The 20,662-nt window shown below is 41.6% G+C and overlaps 1 pseudogene; it reads left to right on the plus strand.

The window, feature by feature from the left end:
* Positions 1–482: 482 nt before the first annotated feature.
* Positions 483–20,662, plus strand: part of LOC102834425 — a 66,974-nt pseudogene continuing 46,794 nt past the window's right edge.

The following is a 20,662-nucleotide window of genomic DNA, read 5'->3' on the forward strand; positions in this document are numbered from 1 at the left end:
GGTTAAACTCAGCCTATATCTTCATTTCTGCCTTTCCTCTTCCACTCACCAGTGGACCAATGTGGTTACCAGCCTGCAGGCAAGAGGCTAGCTTGTGAAATGTGCCCTTTGACTATTTAAATGAATGTATATTTTCAACGTGGTATGTATACCTCAAAAAAATGGGGGAGATAGTCTTGCGGGTTGGAGGCAGTGATAGTGAGTGGCCATTGTGCAGGGGTAACTGTCCCAAGAGCCCACATCACACTTTCCCCACACCTTTCACTGAATTCAGGGTGAGCATCAGAGGAGTGGGGAAAGATGGGCACTTGTCTCCTAGAGGCTGGGAGCCTGGAACTGCCCACGTGTTCTGGGTGGGGTGTGTGGCCTGTGGCCGCCCTGCCTGTCTCCTTCCTCTCTCACTGGGAACTGGTGATGGTGGAGACAGTAGAAAGGGGGAGCAGCTCCCGGTGGGTGTGGGTGAGTTTGGAGAGGGAATTGACATGGAAGGGGATCATGCTGTCACAGAAGACAAGGTGTTCACCAAGGAGCTGGACCAGTGGGCTGAGCTGCTGTACTAGTGCAAACAGCTGAATGAGAACCAAGTCCTCATTGTGCGAATAGACTAAGGAAATTTTAACAAAAGAATCAAATATGCAAGTGTTTCATTGTTCTGTTACCCTTTGTGGAGATGTTCATGGTCAATTAAATGATTTTATGGAACTCTAGAAATTGTGGGAAATCACTAGATACACACTATCTCGTCATGGGTGACTATGTAGACAGAGGTTGTCATTCAGTGGAGACAGTGACTCTTATGTGGCATTAAAGGTGCGTTATCCAGAACACATTTCAATATTGAGAGGAAACCATAAAAGCTGCCAAATAACCAAAATATATGGCTTTTATGATGAATGTCTGTGGAAGTATGGAAATGCCAATGTTTGGAAATATTTTACTATTTGATTATCTTCCACTGACGGCTTTAGGAGATGGGCAGATATTCTGCTTCCATGGTGACTTGTCTCCATCCATAGATGTACCAGATCCTATAAGAGCCCTAGATCATTTACAGGAAGTTCCACATGAGGGTCCAGTGTGTGATCTACTATAGTCAGATTCAGTACAGCACTATGTTCTAGATCAGTTTCCCTGGTGTATTTATAATAACCATTTTTTTCAAACAAAAATTAACTAATTCCAGATGATCGTGGTGGATGGAGTATTTCTCCACATGAGTATACTTTTGGACAAGTCATTTCTGAGACATTTAACCATGCCAATGGTCTCACATTGGTTTCTTGTTCTCACCAACTTGTAATGGAGGAATATGATCGGTGTCATGATCAGAATGTGCTTACCATTTTCAGTGCACCCAATTACTGCTGCTGTTGTGGGAACCAAGCTACTATTGTGGAACTAGATGACATTTAAAATATTCCTTCCTTCAGTTTGACCCAGTGCCTCATCGTGGAGAGCCTCATATAACCAGGTGCCCCCCCTAGCTACTTCATGTAAATTACTCCAAGGAAAACCTGCCTTTGTATGTGGTTGTATACTTGGCTTTATAACACACACACATATGTATAAACAACAAAACAATCTATATGTTTCTGTAACAAATTTGGATCTCTCTTGGCATTAAACCACCTCATGGACCAAAATCTGCCATAATAGTGATGAACATTTCACACAATATAGACTGCAATTCAGTACAGCACTATGTTTTAGAACAGTTTGCCTGCTATATTTGTAGTAACCATTTTCCATGACCCAATCAAACAAAAAAAGAACTAATTCCGTCATCTCCTTTGCACTTAGTTGAGGTTTTAGTTATGATGTTTAAATGGCATGGGTTAATAGAGTGTTATTTTAAAGAAAATTCACAATTTAGCTTCCACTTAATCTATTACCCTTTATTTTTTGAATTGTATAATTAACAGAAGAAAATACTCTTCTTAGAAGTATGTAGTCATAAAATTTTTTAAAAGTTCCTTTCATGTGAACTAAATTACTGTTTTATGTTGATCTGCGTATTTCTGTATAATTGTCATGACAGTTCCTGCATCCTATTCAATGTACTGAGCAAATAAACTTCATTTTAAATAAAAACTACACTGATTTACTGTTGTTGTTGCTGTTGTTAAGTGCCGTCGAGTCGGTTCCAACCCATAGCGACCCTGTACAGGGTTTCCGAGGGTATAAATCTTTACGGGAGTAGAAAGCCTCATCTTTCTCCCACGGAGCAGCTGGTAATTTTGAACCACTGACCTTAAGGTTCACAGCCCGATTCGTAACCACTACGCTACCAGAAAATGGTAAATTGAATATTAAAACCTGAGGTAAACTCTACCTATATTAGATAAACGTATGAAACATAAATTGGAGTCCTGGTGTGGCGCTGTGGGCTAATGCGCCAGACTGCAAAGCTGTTTGAAGTGCAAGGTCGGCAGTTCAAGCTCACCAGTCACTCCTTGGAAACCCTCCATAGGGTCGCTATGGGTCGGATCTGACTCAACGACACTTAACAACAACAACAGTATAATATGTCTCAGAGCTGGTAAGAATTTTTATTTAACTGGCATAAATTGGTTTTTGTACTAAAATTTAAAAAAAAGAAGGTAATAGAGGTAAGTACTGTTGGCTATTTGTGCATGGCGGGGATTGTAGGCATTGCAATGATTTTCTGAATGTAAAACTGATGATCTGTCCTGTAAACCTTCACTTAATTCCTAATAAAAGCTTTAAGCTACAAAATAAAAGAAATACGACCTACAACACAAATAGCCATATGCACACCAATGTTGTTCACAACAGCACAACCCACAATAGCAAAAAGATGGAGACAGCCTACCTGCCCTATAACAGAAGAATGGATAGACAAATTCTGATAAATGAACACAAACAAATACTATGCTACCTTGAAGAATAAACATGAAACTGAAAATTGCCTCATGTTGTTGTTTGGTGCCATTGAGTGGGTACCAAGTCATAGCGACCCTGTGCACAATAGAACAAAACACTGTCTGGTCCTGGGCCAACCTCACAATTGTTGCCATCCTTAAGCCCACTGATACTGCCACTTTGCCAATCCATCTCACTGAGGGTATTCCTCTTTTTCTCTGACCCTCCACCTTGTCAAACACAATATCCCTCTCCAGTGACTGGTCCCTCCTGACAATATGTCTGAAGTATGAGAGATGAAGTCTGCCCATCCTAGCCTCCAAGGAGCACTCTGGGTGTACTTCATCTAACACAGATCTGTTTGTTCTTTTGGCAGACCATGGTACTGTCAGTACTCTCCTCCAACACCATAACTCAAATGCATCCATTCTTCTAAGATCTTCCTTATTCACTGACCAACTTTTGCATGTATATGAAGTTGTTGAAAACACCGTGGCTTGGGTCAGGCATACCTTAGTCCACAAGTTGACATCTTTGCTTTGCAACACTTTAATAAAAAGGTCTTGTGCAGCAGATTTGCCTAATGCAATATGTCGCTTGATTTGTTGGCTGTTGCTTCCATGAGTGTTGATGGTTTACCCACGAAAAATGAAGTCTTTGACAACTTCAATCTTTTCTCCATTGATAAGAATATGGTTTATTGGTCTAGTGGTGAGGATTTTTGTTTTCTTTACATTGCGATGTAATCTATACCAAAGGCTATGGTCTTTGATCTTCATCAGTATGTATTTTAAGTCCTCTTCATTTTCAGCAAGCAAGATTGTGTCATCTGCATACTACAGCTTGTTAATGAGTCTTCCCAATCCTGATGCCATGTTTTTCTTTCTATAACCCAGATTCTCTGATTAATTACTCAGTATACAGATTGAATAAGTATGGTGAAAGAATACAACCTTGTTGCACAACTTTCCTTATTTTAAATTATTCAGTGTTCCTGTGTTCTGTTTGAACAACTGCCTTTTGGTCTATGTACAGGTTTTTCATGTGCACAATTAGTATTCTGGAATATGCATACTTTGAGATGTTTTCCATAGCTTGTCATGATCCACACAATCAAAAGTCTTTGCATAGCCAATAAAGCACAGGTAAACATATTTCTGATATTCTTTGTTTTCAGCCGCAATTCATTTGACATCAGCAATGATATCCCTGGTTCAATGTCCTCTTCTGAATCTGACTTGAACCTCTGGAAGTTCTCTGTCACAGTATGGTTACAGTCACTTCTGTATAACCTTTAGTAAAACTTTACTCTCTTGGGATATCAAAGATATTGTCCAATGATTTCCACATTCAATTGGGTCACCTCTCTTTAGAATGGCCACAAATATGGATCTCTTCCAATCGGCTGACCAGATAGTTTTATTCTAAATTTCTTCTCATAGATGAGTGAGTGCTTCTAGTGCTTCCTCACTTAGTTGAAAGATTTCAATATGTATTCCATCAATTCCCAGTGCCATGTTCTTTGCCAATTCCTTCCATGCACCTTGGATTTCTTCCTTCAGTATCATTGGCTCTTGATCATATGCTACCTCTTGAAATTGTTGAACATCAACACTTTTATTTTGGTACAGTGATTCTGAATTCCTTCCATCTTCTTTTGATGCGTTCTGCACCATTCAATAATTTGCCCAAAGAATAGATGAACACTATTCAGTAGGGATTCTACCTTCCCCCACCTACTCTGAAATTAAACTCCTTCATGAAAACTTGTAAGTCAGCCACTCCATGCCTTTATAGACCCCATCCCCGATTTTAGGTAGGCCATCCCTATCAACCCTGTGTACTGAAGGGATAGGCTTGATCCTTGATTTGAAGACTCCTTCCTACTCAATTGGCATTTTGTGCTATTACATCTGTAAGTAAAAGTAAGGGTCATCACATTGTAGCAATTTACACTTGCTTCCTACATCCAATTTCTTTATCTTCCTTTTTCTTCCTTGAGTTATAATCACTGAGACATTGAAGCAAGGTCTATTGAGTACTATCTACTACTTTGTGTGTTGGTGAACACTTCATATCAGCTGAAAGGTTCACTCTCAGCTCTAAACCCAAGTGGCTAGATCAATTTTCATGGGCTCAGGAGTTCTCAAGTATCCCCAAACTTCAGACCAACCAGCCCTTCCTCTTATCTCTCTCATCTCAAGGTCAACAGGAATCTATGGAATATGGTCAAGCTAAGTTCATGTCTTCGGTACCACCCTTCCCCCACTTCCAATCACATGTAAACTGACGTGGTCACAAGCAATCTTACAAGCTTTGAGTTTCAGTCTTGGAAGGGGGTTTGAGGACGTGCTCTTAAAGGAAACATCTAAATGTTGGGAAATGTCATTTCTTCATAATTTGATTTATTAAAAATGCAAAAATAGTAAGTAAATAAATAAACATCCAAAGGATTCATGAAGATAGTTAGAAAGACCACTTGCAAAACCTTTTTTTTTTTTTTTTTTAAAGCACTAATAATTAGAACTGTATCTGAGAGAACAGAAACAATATTCTTCTCTAAAATGCATTTGCCTGCATGGAGATTTGCAGTGCAGTGAATTATTGAAAGTCTCTTCTAGCCATGCTGTTGCTGTTGTTAGGTGTTATCCAATAGTGATCCTATGTCCAACAGAAAGAAACACTGTCTGGTGCTGTGCTATTCTCACAGTTAGTGTTACACCTGATCTCATTGCTGCTGCCACTGTGCCAATCTATCTATCCAGTTGGGAGCATTCCTCTTTTTCACTGACCCTCCACTTCGTCAAGTATAATAATGTCTTACAGTGACTGGCACCTTACAGTGCTAATATGACCAAAGACTGAGAGACGAAGTCTCTCCATGCTTGTCTGAAGGAGCATTCTGGCTGTACTTCTTCCAGCACAGATTTGTTTGTTCTCTGGTGGTACTTTTAATATTCTTCTCCAACACCATAACTCAAATGCATCAATTCTTCTAGAGTTTTCCTTATTCACTGTCAAACTTGTACAGTTTTCCTTGTTCATTGTCAAACTTTCTCATGTATATGAGGCTATTGAAAATACCATGGCTTGGGTCAGACACACCTTAGTCCTCAAGCAGATACTTTTGCTCTTGAACACTTTAAGGAGGTCTTATGCATTAGATTAGCTTGATGCAATATATCATTTGGTTTCTTGATTGCTGCTTTCATGATTGTTGATGATGGATCCCAGCAAAATGAAGTCCTGAACAATTATAGTTTTTTACATTTATCATGATGTTTTCTCTTGGTCTAGTGGTAAGGAATTTTGTTTTCTGTACAATGAATCATATTGCATACAAAAGACTGTGGTCTTTGATCTTCATCAGTAAGTATTTTACATACTCTTCACTACCAAAATGCAAGGTTATATGACTTAAGGAACCCTGGTAAGGAACTCTGGTGGTGCAGTGGGTGATGTGTTGGGCTGCTAGCCAAAAGGCCAGGGGTTTGAATCCACCAACTCTTCCACTTAGGAGAAAGATGGGGCTCTCTGCTCCCATAAATGTTTACAGCCTTGGAAACCCTGTTTAGGTCACTGTGAATCAAAATGGAATCAACAGCATATAACCACCACTATCATCAACAAGGAGTCCAGCCTCATCCCCAACTACTACCCAAATTTTCTCTCCAATCTTGCCTGTTTTTTAGTGTCCTGACCACAGCCCCACCCTCAAACCTAGGGAAAAAATCCTTCTGTTCCTCGAAGTATCTCCTCTATAATGCCTCCACTGGAAATAAAGATCACTTCCTTGCGCCCACAACCCATTCCCACTCTGTTCCTACAGTTCTTATTCTGGCCCTATTCAACTAGTTCCTTAAGGTCATTGTAAGCCCTGTTTGAGGGAGGGGCTTAATTTTAAATGCCTCTCGTACCTCCCACAGGCCCCAAACACCCAGATAGCAAGCCATCTCTGTTCAACTTCTATGAAAATCAACTCTATCCATATGCTCAGTTCCCCCATGTGTGCTACCCTGCCTTGCCAGCCTTGTCTTGCTCTGGAAAAAGAAAAATCAAACACATCCACCGTGCTACCCACTGTAGCAGAATCCAAGTCACATTCTCATCCCATGCTCTCATTGGTGCCCTGGGAAGTCTTGATACCAGGGAGAAGGCAGAGCTATGTGGTAGGATTCTGAGGCCTTGGGACAGAGGTTTAGGATTAGGGTCTAAGTGTCAGTATCAAGATCTGGTGCTCAGAGTCATGTATAGGGTTTTTGATGTATGACTTGCACTACACCCAGATTACAGACCTAGAACCCGTATGCTGTTTTTAAGTGCCATAAAGTCAGTTCAGCTAATAGTGACTCTGTATAGGGTTCTCGAAGACCAGCTGGCAAATTTGAACCACTAACCTTGTGATTCATACCAAAGTTTCAATCCAATGCATTATACTACTGCACCACACCAGGACTACGCAAACCCTTTACAGGGATCCTATTAGTCTGAACCTCCTCAATGACGCACAACAATATCATGCAAAGAAGAAGTATCGTAATGGCGTTCCTAGGCTGTAATCTGTGTGGTTTTGTGATTTAATTTGCTAGACTGCAAAGTTGGTTTGGCACTGGACTGAAAAGGTTTGAAGTACAAGGTTGGTGGTTCAATCTCACCAGCTTCTCCTGAAAAACCCAATACAGGGTTGCTATGGGCCAGAACTGACTTGATGGTACTTAACAACAACTACCTATGAGCAGCCCTGGTATGGTGGTATAGGATGAGCACTGGATTGCAAAGTCAGTTTGAATTGCAAGGTTGATGGTTCAAACCCACTAGTTCCTGCTTATAACAATGCGTCAGAACTGAATGAATAGTACTTAACAAGGATCTTCTATGGAAGGAGAACACAGGTTTAAATGCCGTGCTGCTAATAGCAAAGTTGGTTGATTGAACCCATCAGCTCCTCTGCAGGAGAAACATGAAGCTGTCAGCTCCTGTAAAGATTGACTTACACAAACCCTAAGAAGTAGTTCTACTCTGTCCAGTATGGTGGCTGTGAATCGGAATCAGCTCTACTACACTGTATTAGGGATATTTGTGGGAAGTAGTTCTGATGGGACATTGGTTAAAATGTTTGGTTGCTAACTGAAAGGTTGGCTGTTGGAACCCACTAACTAGGTATAAGAAACATCTGCAAGTATTGCATAGTTAGAACAGGGAAAGAAGGAGATCTCAGATTTAAATATCAATGGACTTTCTCAGCAGAAGACATGCCAAACTCAGCAATGAGGAGTTTTAGAGAAGGGGAATGGAGGAGAAAGCAGACTGTGTACTAGAGGAAATAAAATTAGTTAAGAGTTAAGTAGGTGAGAGGAAAACATGGTAAGGAGAAATAAAGTTAGCTAAGATGGGTAGTTGAGAGGTGATATAATTTTTTTAAATGTTTTATTGTGAATTATGTGATAGTTTACATGGGCGATCATTAGTTTTACATTCATCCTATCGTATATCATTTCATTGCCATTGTTACAATCCCCTCTATGCATCATCAGCCTAACAAAGGGTATACACTACAAGCCTGCCCCCCCCGGTCGTCAGCACACAACCCCTTCCCTATCTGTGTCTAAAGTCCCAAATTGCTCCATTTCTCCACGTCATTGTTTCTGTCTCTATCTCAGGCATCACTGCTTCTCTGGGTAGGGTCCCGCTCTCTGCTCTTCTCCCTTGATGGTCCCAGGGACTTCCGCTCCTAGACTGAAAAGTTAATCACTCCCCTCCTTGCTACAAAACATCTACCTTTACACTTCCAACCCTCACAGTCTGTCCTGATAATAATTATTCATTATTATATCACAAGAGACCTATCCGCATTTCATTTCATCAGCCCTGCCAAGACAGATTGGATACTACTCACTGGAGATTCTACCTTCCTCCATGCCCTCTGGACCTAGGTTCCCTCTTGAAAGCTTGCAAACCAGTCACTACTTGCTTTGCAGCCCCCCCATTTTGAGTATCCAATGTCCAAATTGCCCATCCCTGTCTACTGTGTATATGGAGGGGATGGGAATGATCCTTGCTGTAAAGATTTGTTCCCTCTTTTGAGTTACTGCATCCATAGGTGTAGGTCAAGTTCTTCAAATTGTATCAGATTACTCTTTTGTTCCTCTTCTTCCTTCTTCTGGTTGAACTCTGATCATGCAGTCATTGAAGCCAGGTAAAGTAGGTATTATCTCAAATGCAGGTATTCTTGTGCATATGCCCTCTCTTCTTCTCAGCTGGATGCTAAACTTTCCACTCTAGTCCTCTGTGGCTATGCCACTGACTCTGGGCCCAAGAGTCCCCAGGTCTTGCCACACTACTGGCCAACCAGGTCTCCACCCGAGTTCACAGGAGTCCATTGAACGTTGTAGGGCTTAGCTCACAACTTCATTGCTATTTTTCCCTCACTTCCCCTTATTAGTGACGAATGTGGTCACCAATCAGTGCGTGTATTCTCATTGAGTCTTAGACTTGGAAGAGGGTTTGCTCCAAGGGGACCTGACTACTTGCCTTGATGTCTCCCGGCCAAGCAACTTTCTTGTTCTGTAGTAACAGTCTGTCTACTTATATTGTTTTGTATTTATCCTGTAGGTCTTTCTTTCAAGAACTATCTTCTGTTCTTCTAGCTGCTCCAGGCTGATCTGCTCGTCCTTTCAAGTGGAAATTTCCTGTCTCTGAAGATTCTGGATGTGGTTCAGGCTTCCACCTATAGTCTTTTGTAATGCAGAGGCTCCGCAGGAAGCCTCCTTCACTGGGCACGTTGTAGCCCCATTTTAGATATTCCAATCAGTTATAGGCAGAAGACGAACTGACAAGCTTTCTATGGTGACATTTCTGGCTACTCCTTTCTCTCTGAGAGAGGATACAATTCTAAGGAGCAATAGTTGATGATAAGGTGAAACCTGAAACACATGACTCATGGAAATTGTTTATGGACTAATCACCTAGATTAGCTGCTTAGTACTTGAACCAGGAATATAGCCCATTTCCCTGGAAAAGGGATAAATACAGAAGTCAGTTATGCTTTAGGTTCCACCTTCTCTTCTTTCCCAATTTGGGTGGCCTCTTTATGTAAGAATGTCTAGTGTAAAATAAACCTATCTTTCATTTTCATAAGCATCTTGTCAATCTAACTTCTTTTGTTTGGAGTGTGTTAAGCATTCCCAATTCTTTAGAAGGAAGGTAACAATTCCAAGAATAACATTCCAAGCATGAGAGTTTGCAGCCCTAGAGATAATCACTTTGCAAAACATATGGGGCAATTCTATTTTGTTGTATAGCATGGCTATGAGTAAGTTTCAATGTTGTTGTTAAGTGCTGTTGACTCAATTAGGACCCATAGAGACCCTGTGTAGTATTTCTGAGAAACAGCTAGTGAGCTTGAACTGCTAACCTTGGTGTTCAAACGTCTTTGCAATCTGGCACATTAATCCACAGCTCCACACCAGTACTCCAGGATTCAGTCATTCATTTAATTGTTTTTTTGAGTCTTTATGAGAGCCAGTCCACTGTTCTTTTCTCCCTTCTGTGGCTGATGAATTTCAATAGCCCAACTTTAGGTTCTCATCCAATTGCTTAGCTAGTGCACCACCAATCCTTCTCACTGCACACATGTGAATCTTCTCAGGAATTTTCCCATCTCCTCACTCCCACACCTGGACATTCTCCTATCTCTTAGACTCCTCTCTCACCTCTTGCTGGCAAATCACACTCAGACTGCCTTCACCAGAGCTGCTGGACACAGTTGGGAGAATGGCAGGTCAGCACTTCACTCTCTTGGGTCTTGGGAACCACCAGCCCCTACCTTCCTGGAGGGTCTGCTGGTCTGGATGATGAAGGGTCGACAAAGAACCCCAACTCCCCGTGTTGAGGCTGCAAGAAAGGCTGAGAGTTCATCACTGTTTTCTGGGAGTCCATATTTTTGTGAGGGTCCTTCATCCTCATTCACTTTCTCTCTATATATGACACCCCTACATGGCTTCAGATGTTCTCTTGGACAGGGATAGGACAGACCCTATGAAAGGTCTTGTGCCACTTTATGGTTTGGGGCACTGTGTCTGAGGGCCTGAGGCTCTCAAAGCCCACTTCTACAGTGTCTGCTCTGTGAGATGAGTGTGAACATTTTCTTATCCCTGAAGGTACTCCTTTCCTTGTGTAAGCCATGTCTGAATGTCTATTTGCAGTGGATGTGCAAGTCACACTCCCCTATGGGTGGCCTGGAGGCACTGGGAGAGGTCTTGAGTACTTGTGTTATCTGTGCTTTTCTGTTTGCCAGCGTATCTTGGACTGAGGGCATTTGGGGATCCCTTAGGCTGGCCGGATTTGGAACCCCATGGTTAAGGAGACCTGTCTGTTCTGTGTCCATAACCCAGGGGACCAGGAGGAGCTGACAAGTATGAGGGACAAAAGGTGGGCTTGAGTCATGGAAGTAGTTCCAGTCTCTCTGTATGAGCTGTGTGAATCATGCATGGCTGTTGGTATACTGCAGCAGTCCTCTACGTGGTTAAGCAAGTGGGACCCTGGGACACTCAACTACCAAGCACTGATGGGGGAAGTGTTTGCCGGTGTCCAAGGCATGATGCTTCTATTAAGTGCCCCAGCTTCTCCTTCTCCATACACTCCTGAAATCAGGTTAGGCCAGATGCCTCATCTCCCCACAGCTCCCCCCTCAGCCAGAGCTTCTTTAGGTGCCCTTCTTGATGAGAATCTCTGTGTGCTGCTTTTGTTTTGCAGTTATTCCCATAAAAGGCACACACACTATTTATCTCTCCACACACAGTTTATTCTACATATGTGATTTCTCCCTTCACACAGGACTTATTCCTCTACACACTGTTAATCCTCCAAACATTGCATATTCTTCCAAATGCTGTTACTCTTCCACACATGTATTAACCCTTCACAGTCTTTACAGGTGACTTATTTCTCTACACTCTACAGACAGTTTGATTGTTGGCATAGTGGCTTGCCCTGTGGTTCTGCACTTTATAGACTTACCTTTAAGTCCAACCTTTACTGTTGTAGTGAATAGCTAATAGACCAAGCAAACAGACCACATGAGTGTATCCATCTGTGGAAAATTAATGGATTTAAACACTGACATCCCACCATTGAAAAAAAAATGAAAACAGTTATGTTATTGGTCATTATCTTCACATCAAAGAATTAGAATTTTCTCTGAATATTTCACATTTCAAAAAATTAGTATGTATTACTTTCACAATAATGAAAAAAGCAACTTGTGTCCAGATTCCATAAAGAACTCTTAGAATTCAGTATGAAAAACTTGAAATAAAAAATGGGGAAAAGATTTGAACTTTTAATAAAATATTTTAAATTGATGGGGATAATAAGATATTTTAAATCCATGGGCAATAATGTTAAGCACATGAAATTATACTAAGCAAAGGTATTGATCAGAGAATGGGAATTGAAACCATGATCACATACCAGTACACATACACTGGAATGGAATAAAACAAAACAAAAAACTAATGAAAGTGTGTGTTCATAAGTGGGGTGGGGTGGGGATCAGAACCCTCATTCAAGGCTTTTGAATATGTAAAACTTTGAGCCAGTTTGGGCACTTATTTGGCAATTTCTTTATAAGTTAATAATTCACCTTCTATGAGTCAGTATCTAAGCACAGCTTAATATAGCAGCTTAATTCAAAATTTCGGAAAAAAACCTCTTGAACGTATGAGTCAAAGAGGCTCACAATGTTGGTGTTGGTTGTGTGCCAGCCAGTTTGTTCCAGTCTTGTTTAGGGTTTCTAGGATTGTAAGTATTTTCTGGAATAGAAAGCCTCATCTCTCATGTGGTGTGGATGGTTCATTAGAAGTGCAGACCCTGTGGTTAGCAGCCCAATGTCTAATGCCATCCTAGCTCTTTGAAAGAGGTGCATACATACTCCAGATGTGAAAGTATAGAATAGATTAATCTAATCCATAGTGACAGATGTAGCCTTGGTGGAGCCTGGGTCCAGGTGGATGGGTGGGGAATGCAGTATGAATAATGTCTTGTAGGAAGTAGAAAGTATGTTATCTGTACTATGGTGGTGCATATTTAAACTGAATGCTTTTTTATATATGTAAATTCTACATTGAAAAGTGATGTTCCTGTGTCCCCTTTGGGTTTCAGTCTTAGAGATGAGAGACGAATGGGCTGACCTTTCTTGCCTTGATGGCTAGCTTGGTATTGTCATAGCCAGTCTGCTACCCACCCCACTGGTCTTTCTATGGAAAAGTATCTTTTGATCATTTTGCTACTTAGGGTTAGAATGCATGTCTGTTCAGATGGAAATATACCACCTTCAAGGATTCTGGGTGTGGCTTAGGATTCCACCCTAGGCCCAAGAGTTAACTGGAACCCTCTTTTTCTGGGAACATTCTGGTACACATTAAGATAATTCAATCCACTAAAGACTGAAACCAGGTTTACAAGCTTCCTGGATTCCCTGTCTGCACTAGTTCACTAGAAGAAGCACAAAAAGTGAGCACATCCCCAGCAATGACTTCATTGAAAGGTGTGGAAGGCGGTTAGTGTTCATGCTGCTCCAAGTGCTGCACTTTCTAAAAGGTATGATATGCAAGAACAGGGTGGGAGATACTCTTGTCCCCCTGAGAAGCTGCATGGAGCTTTCACCAGGAAGTCTGCATCCTGGACCCTACAACCTTGTGGAATGAGATCATACAAGCCTTTTCTGTGCCATCATGCTACTGCAAAGCCTCCATCTCTCCTCTGCCTCCCCCATAGCCCGCTGTCCCTAGGTCCCTTTCACACCACTCTTGGCCTCAATGTCTCTGTGTCCCAGACATGGGAAGCATTGGAGCTCCCAGAAGCAGGTTCAGCAGCTCATGCTTGTCTCTCCTGCGTATCTGACCAGGTGACTTTCCCTGGGTTCTTGTGGTTCAGGGATATGGATGGGCTTGGGTAGGCAAAGACACTTTCTGCAATGGGAAGGGTCTGCCATGGGACACAGTGACTTGATAGGATATGCACCCCTCTGCATGTGGGAGCTTGGTGGCCTTAATTGCTTGAGGAGAATGTCTTCAGGATCTGGTTTAGGGAAGGGTGGCAAAGACCCCCACAGGCTTGGATTGAAGCTGCAACAAAGGTGGAGTTTTCACCACTGAGGGGTGGGACTTGAACTGTCCAACTTGTAGTTAGCAGTTGAGTGCTTACCCTATAGTGCTAGCACTGCTCCTAAATGATACTAATTCAGAGATGAAAAGTATTTGGAAAATGTTAATAAGTGTATCCTTATCTATAATAGAGAAAAGAAGTCCTGGAGTGACACTGTGGACTACAAGGTTGGTTTGAATCGCAAGGTCATTTGTTCAAGCTCACCAGCAGCTCCTCAGAAACCTTACCTAGGTTGAGATGAGTCAGAAACTACTCAATAGCACTTCAAAACAACAAATCTATAATAAATTGGTCTTGCCACAGAAAAATTAAGAAATTCAATTGAAAAATATTAGAAGAGCATACAATGAATTGGGTAAATACAAGATAAATATACAAAATGTCATAGCTTTCCCCACACACCTCATTACATTATCAATGAAAAGACACGAGAAATAAACTCCAGTGATGTAAACAAAAAAGTATTAAATATTAGACAAAAGACAGAAGAGTCTAGAACCTCTATTATGTAAAATACAACTTTCTGAATACATAAATAAAAATTGAATCAAAGAAGCTAGAGGGCATGCTCTTTCTTATTGCACATGACAGTGCTCCAATCCAGTTTTATTTATGCACACTGAAATTTTAATATCATGTAGCTGTTACATGGTTTAAACAGTCTTATTCTTATCTTTTGCCAACCATTTTTTAAAGATTTTATTGTGAATTGAGTGAGAGTCTACAAGGCAAAATATCAGTTTTACACTCAACCAATTTCATCTTGTTTCGTTGTAATGATTACAATTGCTTCCATTTGCCATTGTTGTTGTTGTTATGTGCTGTGGAGTCGGTTTCGACTCATAGTGACCCTGTACAAGTTCCCGAGGCTGTAAATCTTTATGGGAGCAGAAAGCTTCATCTTTCTCCCGCAGAACAGCTGGTAGTTTCGAACTGCTGACATTGTGGTTCGCAGCCTGATTCGTAACCACTATGCTACCAGAGCTCCATTTGCCATTAAGTAACAGTATTTGTCTCTATTCTCTCTTTTTCTTTTTTTTTTATTAGTACTTAAATAGTTTTTAATTTGCAGGCTTCATAGGCATTGGGTCTATTCAAAATAGTAATAATAATGGTGTTGCTGATAATATCAAAGGGCTGGTAACACTCTCTAGCTTTAAATGGTATTTTTGTAAGAGTGGAGTGGAGGAAGAAGACCAAAAGTAAAGATGTAGGCCTGGAGACTGAAGGCTCAAGTTCATAGATGGATCAAGGATATCTGGGGCTTCTTTTCGGACTCTGGGTTTTTTTTCTTATCTGCCTTTCCTCTCCAGTCTCACCTCTCTAAACCATCCTCCACATTGTAGTCAGTGTGAATGTCTCAAAGTACAAATATGATCTTGCAATTCACCAGTTTAAAGATCTTCACAATGGTTTCCCACTGTCCGAAGGACAAAGTCAAATATCTGTACATGGTTTACAAGGAAGGCTTTTTATGACAAGGTCCATGAACAACATTTCTTCATTTGCCTCTCTTTACTCCTCCATTATCCAAACCCAGTCAAATCACACTTCTCATAGTTCCTTCACACCCCCTCAGTTCTTGCTCCCACTTCAGATTCTTCCTGTATCCTATCATTCTCCTAGCTAAGTGCTACACCTGCTTCAAATTTTTTTTTTTTTTTTTATGCGCTCTCTGCTCCTCAGAGAAATTATTTCTGATCATTTGGTCATGAGTCAATTCTGACACATAGAGAGCCTGTAGTACACAGGGACTCCTGCACCAGGTTTCTGAGGCTGTAAATTTGTATGGAAGCAGACTGCCTCATCTTTCTCTTGAGGAGCAGCTAATGGGTTGTAATCTCCAACCTTTAGGTTAACTGAACACTTAGCCCACTGTACCACCTGGTTAAATAGCTCATAAAACCCAAAACCAAGCACATTACAGTCAAGTCTGCTCTGACTCATAGCGACCCTATACGATATGATAGAACTACATTTCCAAGACAGTTTTCAAGACTATAAATCTTTATGGAAAGAGATTGCCTTCATCTTTCTCCCATGGAGCAGCTGGTGAAGTCTAATCACCAACTTTTTTTTTCTTCTTCATGGTAACAATTATGCACTATTGAATCCTAAAAATCTTACTCCCATCTCCTTTCACCAAACCCATCTAGACAAGATGAAAACTATTCAGTAAGTTTATTTTCTTTAATTGTTTTCTTTTTATGTATACAAAAATACACAAAATTATACAATTGTTTAAACAACTGAAAGGCACATTTTGCAAACAAATCCCCTGCCTGTCAGCAGAAAGGCTTTCTCTTTCCATGAGTTTAGAGCCTTCAGATGCTCTATCTCTCCATGTCATCACGTCTCCTTCCATTTCTGCTGTCTATCCATGTCTGTTTAGAATCCCAAGTTCTGCCCATGCTCTTCCCTCTTGCTGGGCCTAGGGTCCTTTGTCCTGGAAAGTAAGATTAACTCCCCCCCCCCTTTTTAATGCAACTTCAATGTTTACACTTTTGACAATGACAAATGAGCATGATAACAATTGCTATTGAATTAAAAGATGAATCCTATCCCCATCTCATTTCTCCGGTCCCATCTAGACAAGGTGAAAAGTATTCAGTGGGTATTCTACCTTCCTCTGCTCACTCTGAATAAACTCCCTCATGAAAATTTGTAAGTCAGACACTTTGTGCCTTTATAGCCACCCTGTCTCTATTTTAGGTAGCCTATCCTTATAAACCCTGTTTACTGAGGGAGATGGGCTTGACCCTTGATTTGAATGCTCCTTCCCTCTTATTGGTATTTTTTGCTACTACATCTGTAAGTCAAGGTGAAGTCCATCAATTTGTATCGATTTACACTTGCTTCCTCTATCCAATTTCTTTATCTTCCTCTAGTGGAGTTATGATCTAGTGGAGTTAACCTAGCCATCCAAATCAGGTTAAATGGGAACTATCTACAAGTTTGGGCATTCTTTTTTTTTTTTTTTAATGTTATTGCGAATTGAGTGAACGTTTACAGGACAGATCATCAGTCTTACATTGAACAAATCATACACCTTGTTTCATTACAATGATTATAATCCCCTTCATGTACCATCAGATAACAGTATTTGTCTCTCTTCACTTTAGCTCTTTTTTTAAAAAAAAACACTCAGGCATATATAATAATTTATACCACCAAAGGGCACCTTCTGCAAGTCTGCCTCCTGGCCTCTAGCTCTTAGTCCCTCTCTTCCCATGAATCTAGAGTCCTCAGCTGCTCCCTCTCTCCATGTCCTCATCTCTGCCTCCATCTTTGGTGTCATTACTACTCTGGATAAGGTCCCACATTCCACTTGTGCTCTTCTCCCTTGATGGTCCTAGGGTCCTTTGTTTCTGGACTGTAATATTAACTACCTTTATGATTGTGATAGTCGCAATTAGTCATGATAGCAATTACTCACTATTGAATCATAAGAATTTTATCAACATCTCTTTTCACTAGAGAAGATGAAAACTATTCAATATGGACTCTTTCTTCCCTCACACACTCTTAAACTAAACTCCCTCTTGAAACCTTGTAAGCCAGTCACTTTGTGCCTTTATCGCCCCCTCATTTTAGGTAGCCAGTATCTAAGTTGCCCATCCCTATTTACCACATGTACAGAGGGGATAGCATTGATGCTTGATGTGAAGACTCCTTCCCTTTCTGATGGTATTTAGAGCTGCTACCTCTATGAGTACAGGTTAAGTTCACCAAATTGTAGCAATTTACTCTCATTTCCTTTATCAAAAAAAACATTTTTTTAAAAAAATCTCTCTCTAGTCAAATTCTGATTATCAAGCCATCAAGTCTAGGTCAAATGGGTACTACCTGCAAATTTGGGTGTTCTTGTGCATCTCCCCTCACTTCATATCAGCTGGATGCTTCACTTTCAACTCAAGCCCTCTGTGGCTATGTCTTTGTCCCCAGGTGTTCCCAGGTCCTATCACACTTTGGACCGACCAGCCCTTCCTCTTCTCTCTCTCATCTCCAGGTCAATGGAAGTCCATAGAACTCAGAAGTTTTGGCATTCTTGCACACCTCACCCCACTTCATATTAGCTGGACAGTTCACTCTCAGCTCTAGTTCCCAGTGGCTAGGTCATTGCCTGTGGGCTCCAGGGTTTCCAAGTCGCCCCAAACTTCAGACCAATCAGCCCTTCCTATTCTCTCTCTCATCTCAAGGTCCATAGGAGTCTATGGAATGTAGTCAATCTCAGCCCACATTCTTCGTTATTGCCCTTTCCCCATTTCTACTCACACGTAGAACAAATGGTCACCAGCAATTTTACAAGCCTGCTCATGTGTTCTGTATGAGTTTTAGTTTTGGAAGTGGGTTTGAGCCTGCTGAGGTTCAGTTTTGTAAGGGGGTTAGAGGACATTCTCTTAAAGGATAAGTCTAATTGTTTGGAAATGTAATTTTTTCCTAATTTTATTTAATAAAAACACAAAAATAAGTAAATAAGTAAGTAAATAGCCAATAGATTTATGTGGGTAGTTGGAAAACCACTTGAAAAAATTACTATTTTTTGTTTTTAAGCACAAATAAATAGAACTTTAGATAACAGGAATCAAATGCTTCTTTAAAATGCATTTGACTGAGTGGAGATTTGAAGTGCAGTAAATTATTTAAAGTTTCGTCTAGCCATGCCGTTATTGTTGTTAGGTGCTATCTAATAGTGACCCTATGCATAACAGAAAGAAACACTGCCTGGTGTTGTGCCATCCTCACAATTGGTGTTACACTTGATTGTATTCATGGTGCCACTGTGTCAATCATCTATCAAGCTGGGACACTTCCTCTTTTTCACCGATCCTCCACTTTTCCAAGTATAATCTTACAGTAACTGGTACCTCCTGACAATATGTCTGAAGTATGAGAGATGACGTCTCACCATCCTTGTCTGAAGGATCACTCTGGCTGCACTTCTTCCAGCACAGATTTGTTTGTTCTCTGGCAATCCGTGGTACTTTTAATACTCTTCTCCAACACCATAACTCAAATGCATCAACTCTTCTACAGTTGTCCTTATTCATTGCTCAAAATCCACATGCATATGAGGCTATTAAAATTAACATGGCTTGGGTCAGGCACACCTTAGTCCTCAAACTGGTATCTATGCTCTTGAACACTTTAAAGTGGTCTTATGCAGTAAATTTACTTAATGCAATATAGCAAATGATTTCTTGAATGCTATTTTCATGAATGTTGATGGTGGATCCAATCAAAATGAAATCCTGAACAACTTCAATCTTATCTGCATTTATCATCATGTTATCTCTTTATCTAGTGGTAAAGATTTTCATTTTCTATAAAATGAATTAATATACAAACTAGGCTGTGGTGTTTGATCTTCTTCAGTAAGCATGTTAAGTTCTATTCACTACCAAAACACAAGGTTATAGGATCTATGAGTCCTGATAAAGAACCTTGGTGTAGTGGGTGATTCTTTGGGCTGCTAGCTACAAGTTCAGCGGTGTGAATCCACCAACTTCTCAGCTTAGGAGAAAGATGAAGCTTTTTGCGCCCATAGACGTTTACAGCCTTGGAAACCCTATACAGGTCGCTCTGATTCCGAACTGAATCAACAGCACACAACCATCACCTTCATCAACAAAGAGCCTAGCTTTGTCTAAGGTCTGTAGCCCCTAATCAAGCTCAGGAGCTTTTGTGGAATGAATATCTGTTACCTGGAAAGATGTTCTCAAGGGACTTCCGGTTTGCCAGGGCAGCCAGGCGGTGTGGGTGAGTGGGGGCTCCGGGATCGGGGGGGAAACTCATGAGTTAAACCTCCCAGGTAGGAACCTACATTCTCACAGCCAGCGTGAATCTCAGTGCGCCAGAGCCTTAGACCCACTTCTTTGAGAAATCACTGTGCAAGGAATTACAGGCTTCTTAAACTTGTGCCACTGCAGCCCCAGCTACTTTGGGCTTGAGGGGGTGGGGCGGGAACCAGCTCGTGTGGAGCCTCCAGTAGTGGGGAGACTCAAGCAGGGAGAGCCACTGGTGACATCTACCCCAAGGTGGGATTTCTGCACATACAGTGGACAGAGGGAAGTTAGTTTAAAGGGGGGGAAAAAGCCTGCAGGAAAAGAGAAGCAGTGACTGTCTGACATCATCAGGCGTGGACTGTGCCTGCCTGAGCCACTTCTGCCCTGCCCAGTTCACCCGTGTCCGCCGGCCAGCAGACCCCCTATCCCAGCACACTCCAACCATGTTCCCGGGGCCCGCCAGGCGCGCGCACACACAGGCGAGCAGCTCCCCTCCTGCCCGAGCCATGTCCCATGGGCCTGCCAGACGCACATAAGCGAGCGCCCCGCATCCCGCTGAACCGAGCAGCGTTCCTCAGCCCTGCCGGGCATGCACCGGCAAACAGCTCACCTCACGCTCAACTGAACCGTGGGGTGCAGGGGCAGGCAGCCCCCCTCCTGCCGCGAGCACCCACTGGGGAACCCCATTTGGGTCTCCCCTTTATTTTTATTATTATTTTTTATCTTAGAAGGTTCAGCAGGAGCCCCAACGTGGCTCTGAGGGCTGGGGTGCCACTACAAGGTCACCTGAATTACAGGGTCAGTGGTCCATGCCCACCAATTGCTCC

The sequence above is a fragment of the Chrysochloris asiatica genome, unplaced genomic scaffold, assembly GCF_000296735.1.
Source record: "Chrysochloris asiatica unplaced genomic scaffold, ChrAsi1.0 scaffold00422, whole genome shotgun sequence".
Taxonomy (NCBI): Eukaryota; Metazoa; Chordata; class Mammalia; order Afrosoricida; family Chrysochloridae; genus Chrysochloris; species Chrysochloris asiatica.